Source organism: Periplaneta americana, chromosome 4 (assembly GCF_040183065.1).
Source record: "Periplaneta americana isolate PAMFEO1 chromosome 4, P.americana_PAMFEO1_priV1, whole genome shotgun sequence".
Lineage (NCBI taxonomy): Eukaryota > Metazoa > Arthropoda > Insecta > Blattodea > Blattidae > Periplaneta > Periplaneta americana.
Window position 1 is genome coordinate 140,206,622 of NC_091120.1, and position 6,821 is coordinate 140,213,442.

Below are 6,821 nucleotides of genomic sequence, written 5' to 3' on the forward strand. Positions count from 1 at the left end.
ACTCAAATTCTCGAAGCTGAAAAAAAAAAAAAAAGAATTAAACATGTTCTTGGTCTTCGTTCCGCGAGATATGGGGCTGTTACTTTCTCAAAGAACTTCATAGAGCTTAGTGAACGTAATGATAATGATACGGAGTGTAAAACTATTGCTGTACCACAACATGAAATGTTTCTTGAGATTCTAGAAGAGAATTATCTTGTAAATATTCAGTTTGATGAGTCTGGCTTTTTGTACATATGTGGTTACGTAAGTTTCAAGCTCGCTGCAAATGTAAATTGTACTTACTGTACTGAGTTTTTAGTTAATAATGATGACTGCCAAGATGAGTATTTCCAAATACTGAACAGGGGTCGGCTTTCGGTGCCGTCTGACATAATTTTGTCTATAGGGAAGCATGTAGTGGGGATTGCACAAACTCTTGTATCAGTTAAGTATGAAAGCAGGTTTTTGGCTGTGTGTGATCAGACAAATGTTGTTCGCCACTTAAGTGAAATTGCAGTCCAGAATGACGTAATAATATCCAATGTAATTCAAGAATCATGCTTCTGCGGCAGCGATCATTTGAAGTTTGTGAAGAAGGCTATAAAAACAATTAGCTATATAGTTCTGAGTAATTATTGTAAGAAAAGAACTCAATCTGTTGAGACACACAACAACAAAAGAAAACTTAATATTCTGTCTTGAATATTTCCCTCCAGGCGTTAGAATATGTTAAAGATTTAATATGTGAATTGTATTCATTGTATTTTTTTGTTTAGGGGTTTACCAACCCTTGAGTGCTAATAAAATGCATTGTAAATGATTATGCATGATTGATTTCATTAGGTTAAACATATTCTATAATTAGAACACAATCTGAAGAAAAGTAATATTCAATATAATATTTCGTTATCATGAAATGTGATATTTAAATCGCTAAAGATTTCAGCTTCATTCAGTCCATCGTGTTTAGATAAGACTCTCTCTAAGAACAGCACGTCGGCCGACCGCGAAGGCGGCGTTGCCAAGTCTAAGGCCTCAGCCTTTACTAGAGATAGCCTTGCTATTACACAAAACTGGAAGTATTGTTAAAATGTACAAAGAACCTTATGATCCCCTTCATGATACAGACTTCTAGTCCTTGTAGGAATATTCAGTAATATATTTTGTACGACGAGAGTCAAAAAAGTTATATTTTGTAAATACGAAACAACACCGAAGCTATGTTTTTTTGTACCAAATAACACTGAAATTAAGCATATTTTTATACCAAAATTTAAAATTTTTATTCATCATAAAATAGGATCCATAGAAATGATACAATAAGAAATAACTTAGAAGTGTGCTGTAAACTAGATAATGTTGATCAATATCAGTTTAATTGCTGGGAACATGTACAATAATTAATATTTGAAGAAAAAAATTCGCTCCGGCGCCAGGGATCGAACCCGGGTCCTTGATTCTACATACCCAGCTGAGTGACTTGTTTGGCCGGGATTCCGCAGTTAAGTGCACATAATCTGTACAGACATATGCACTGCAGCTATGAGAATGTCATAGATTTTTTATTAATTTGTCCTACAGAATAATATCTGTAATATTAACAATTAATATTTGAAGAGAAAAATTCGCTCCAGCCCCGGGGATCGAGCCCGAGTCCTTGGTTCTACGTACCAAGTGCTCTGACCACTGAGCTACGCCAAAGTCAATCCACGGCACCGGATTGAATTCTCCTTCTTCAGTGTTTCCCTTTGTGGCCTGACTCCAAATTGGGTATATGTGTTGACGTATACGTCCAATGTCAACTGCCATTATACTAGGAGCGCACTCAGCTGAGTGATTTGTTTGGCCGGGATTCCGCAGTTAAGTGCACATAATCTGTACAGACATATGCGCTGCAGCTATGAGAATATTATAGATTTTTTATTAATTTGTCCTACAGAATGATATTGAAACATTGAAGGAGGAGAATTTGATCTGCTGCTGTGGATTGAATTAGGCGTAGCTCAGTGGTCAGAGCGCTTGGTACGTAGAACCAAGGACCTGGGTTCGATCCCCGGTGTCGGAGTGAATTTTTCTCTTCAAATATTAATTGTCAATATTACAGATATTATTCTGTAGGAGAAATTAAAAAAAAAATCTATAAAACAAGCACAATAGCCTACATGAATAAATACAGACTATCCACAATTAATGCCGAGTATGTGCTGACAGGGAAAAGAAGCATCAGTCAATCAGTGAAAAAAAATGGATACAACAAATAAAAGAACATCAACAGGCTTAAGAGCCTCTTATCACTAACAAAGAAGAAGTCTGAGGCATCACAGCTTACATAATATGGTAGAGGCAAACTGGTTAACTTGTAAGTCACACTGTAACTTAATCGGTATCTACATCCCTGATCACATAATTATAGGCTATATCAGATTGATCATTCCCATGTTATGAAATGACAGCATATAAAAGAGAATAACCATTAGGACCCAGTGACGAAGCTAAGGTGTAAATACTAGGCAGACTGAAAAAATCTGCTTACCTTGTATCTTTTATATTCAGGACAGATGTTTATCGGCTTTGCTATCAAATTTTTTGTGACACATATCCCACACGAAGATGACGACCACTCATTTTCAGCCCCAAACAGAATATAGGTAAAACAATATAATTTATTTGTTTCAGGGTACCCTGTTAGCCAAGGATATTTCTTAGACCATGAAAATTTAAAATTTCTATATCTTCCTCCATCCACTATTTTAGTATGTAAATGTGGTGTCGATATCCTATCTTTGTAAGCACATTTTGTTTCATACACCCAACTTGAAAACAGTTTCTCTTTTAATTCCATAAATGGGCCGTTCAGAGCAGAAGTGGTGTAAGTCAAAAATGGGTAATGATGGTTAAAGTAAACAATCGGTAAAATACAGAGCAAAGTAGTAATTAATATTCAATTTATTTAAACTATTAGTAGTCAGTGGATAGCAAGAAGGCCATATTAATAGCTACTTTGCGCTGTATTTTACAGAATTTTTACTTTAAACCTAATTACCCAATTTTGACGTACACCACTTTTGCTCTGAACGGTTCAAATGATGATCTCAATGTTCTCTCAGTACGAGCCATTTTACACAAAATTAATATTGTAACACACACATGCATGCACTTTTCATTAAGTTACACTCAAAAACACAGCGCTTTCAGAGAATACCAATATAGCACGACATAATATTATGAGGGAAGGCTAACCTCACCCTGTACAGAGATGTAGCGAATCGATACCTCCTTCCCAGTCCCCCCTCCAAATCAAGGTCGTAGCCATGCTTTTAGAGGCTTTTGCTTTAAGCCTCGCAACTCGCATTGCTCTCGCCATACTGAAATAACTACCAACAGTGACCTTAATATATGGAACGATCGGAGTGCAACCAAGTGTTATGATATATCGTTATTATAGAACTTATAGACCAACTGTTACTAGGAATAATAACTCAAAATTTTTTAGTAGGATAAGCCTCAAAAGCTTCTTAAGAGCTTCGCCAGTGCTAGGATCTCCACTTCGAAAATTAATTTTTTGATAATATTTGCTAGATGGAAGTACTGCTGCAAGCTATTACTCTATGAAAGTCCATCAGGGTTATAATGTGACTTCTTCTGCAGTTGCTAGATGGCAGCATAATAAAATTGAAAAAAGTTGTCTTGAAAATGCATTATACTGATCCATCTGTTACATAGGCTATATGTACACCTAGGATAACTTTCATTTCACAACCTCCCAATTTAATTTAATTTAAACAAAAAACACATCAATTTAGATATTGAAAACCGGTCTTAACTGCATTTTAGGTTTCACCCCTCAACTTCTCACTTCTCCTCTGAAATTTCAAATGGCACCCCTAAATTGTTGTTGTTGGTCAACTGTCCAAAGACAGGTCTGAACCTCAAAATTGATACCAACAAAGCACCACCTATGAGTGAGGCAACTAAGCCAGGACATAATGGGGTAGGGTGGCCAGTTCCTTTCCCCTTCCATTGCATACATCGCTGACTAGTTACATGTTACACTAATTAGACTTCAGAACTCCTATTATGGTACTTATTAAATTTGAAAGAGTGTCTTTCAATTGTTCATACATCTCAGTCATTTGTGTAGGCCTAGTTGTTGTTGATGGCAGGTATGACACGAAAACCAATCAGTTTGGAGACTAAATTAGCTGCATTTAGTGGTTTAGAAAGGGGGTTGAAGCAGACTGAAATAGCTAAAAAGTATGGGTTTGCACAGACAATGCTCATAACATTCATAAAGAAACACAAGGAACTATAGGACAATGTTTCAAGTGGCAAAATTAATCCTGAACATAAGCAGCTCAAATCCTGGTCTGGACAAGTTACTTGGCTGAGGTTCCCCCCCCCCTCCACCCCATTAAGAGTAAATACTGGGTAACTTTCGGTGCTAGACCCTGCACTCATTTCTTTGGCATTATCACCATTTCACTCAGACAACCATCGAAGTAAATAAAGTGTAGTAAAATAAACCAATAAAAAAACCTAAGAGTTCAAAATCTGTAGCAAGGCATTAACATTACTACTTTAAAGTGGTTTAATAAAATGAGCGAACTTAACATTCCTTAACAGCACTATTATGTATAAAAAACGCTTAATTTTGCTGATTCCAACTTCAAAGCAAGCAACTGTTGGTTACAATGCTTCAAAGACAGATATGGGGTTATTTTAAGGTGGTGGTAGCCGGAGAACAAAAATCTGCTCCCACTGCCGATGCTATTCTTGGCACACTACTAAAAAAAACTGAAGTTATGAAAAAATATTGTCGAGTAGACATCTTTAAGTCGATAATCAAATGATGAGTAATTATTTCATAACTTGTAATGTTGTTTCACACTTATTTCTACCCTGTCTTATTCTCTTTAAGAACATAAATTTGGGCAAAATTTCATATCCCCTCAATGCAACAATAACTCTCAGGTATAGACCTATTGTTTTTTTGTTTAGTCAACAGTCCGAAGACAGGTTTGAACCTCATGAGTGACACCAATATGGCATCACTCGCAAGGCAACTAAACCAGGAGAAAATGAGGTAGGGTGGCCAGCTCCTTCCCCCACCATTGCATACATTGCTGATTGAAGTAACATATTACACTTATCAGATTTCAGAAGCCTGGCATGTGAGCTGTGCGAGAAGGAAAAGAATGAGCTATCAGAAAGAGAGTTTGTTTCGTGATGGTTAATATTACACGAATGTACTGATACGGAAGTTCATCTCAGACTAAAACTTACTATACCATACCATACCCATTGGTGATAAACCGACTGCACATGATAAAGTCACAGGACTGGTTCTACCTCCTCATTTTTATACATGTCACTCAGAGGTAAACCTTGACATAACAATACAATTTTTCCACTCTCCAGAAAATTGTTGTATCGAAGTTCGACTGTATATAACACAAACAGATATAATAAATATATATGTTTAAAATTAACACAAGATAATAGGCCTACCATGCAACAAATCCCAGAAAAGTACACACATTCACTTAAGCTGCTCTGAACTGTGGAAGCAATTTAAAACTTGGTCATAATCTCATATCTTAAAATAAAAGTTTATCAATAGATTCACTTTCAGGAGGTATTGTAATATTGTCAGTCTCTCATACTTATCTCCCCCCCATCCCTATGAGTTTTAACCTACAATTTCTGTGGTGCATTATGCGACAGAATAAACATTACAAGCTGCAGTCAAGATTTTGTTTCTGTACAAGTTCATAATGCACAGGTATTTTAATATCATACGCTTTGTGTATCATATTTTAGAATGAACATATTGTAATATGCATTAATTTTTTACTTGGTATATTCGAGGCTAATGTATGTTCATTATGTATGCATTATTCTACAGTGTCATGAACCAAAACAAATGCTATGAAGGATGGGAGGGCATTAAACTTAGGTAAAACATAAAAGGAAATCTCAGTGACATGTCAAATAATCCCAACTGTTAATCATTTTTAAGAACAGTTAGCGTTCTACAAGTATTGGGGAATGCTGCCCATTACATTAATAGTCTGACAATATACAAATTCCTCCTAAACATATATGAATCTTTGTAAAAGGCTATATTGACAATGTTATACGTACACATGAATTGTACCAGACTAGAAAACACACATTATAACCATATATCCACTTGAAAGGAAAGGAAAAGGCAAAATGGCGATCCCTATTATCCAACAAATATCTCAGCCAGTCTAAAAACCGACTCATTTCTATATTTCTATAAGCCAGATGGCACCCCGCCATCATTATTTAAGCTTCGACACCAAAGCACTTCTTCAATTTTAAAGAAAAATTAATTCAAGTAGCAAACACTTCTTCCATTTTCTTATACATGAGGTTTCTAAAATACAATTAAATAATTTTAGAGCAATTTTTATTTAACTTAAGTCTCAAATTTGAATATTAACATTTAATTAAGCAACTTTCGTTAGAGACTATGTAGGCTCGCCAATGGTCTCATGTGGGCGACTTTTACGAAGGACAACATTTTACTCGGAGTAACAATATAAGTTCAGTGGTTCAATGACTCCCGATGCCTTCTAACCGATAGAATTGCGTAACAATCCCTAATATAGAAATTTATTTTCTATATACAAATCACAGTAAAAGCAATAGATATTGAAGGAAGTTTATTTCGAGATAGTCCTCTTTTTCGAGATGGAAAGATCTATAGGAGTCATATGGGCTCTGGAATGTACTGCCCTTACTATTGAAACTAGAAAAAAAATCAATACCAACAATTCGAACTACCTTTATGTTTCTGTTTTGTGTACAGT

At 35.7% G+C, this 6,821-nt stretch overlaps 1 protein-coding gene across 1 annotated transcript in view; it reads right to left on the minus strand.

Annotated features, from left to right (window-relative positions):
* Ino80 (chromatin-remodeling ATPase INO80) overlaps window positions 1–6,298 on the minus strand; it is a 454,888-nt gene extending 448,590 nt beyond the window's left edge. The window contains exon 1 of the mRNA XM_069824011.1: window positions 6,127–6,298. The gene's annotated coding sequence lies outside the window, so the exon portion shown is untranslated. The remainder of the gene's footprint in view (window positions 1–6,126) is intronic.
* Window positions 6,299–6,821: the final 523 nt, after the last annotated feature.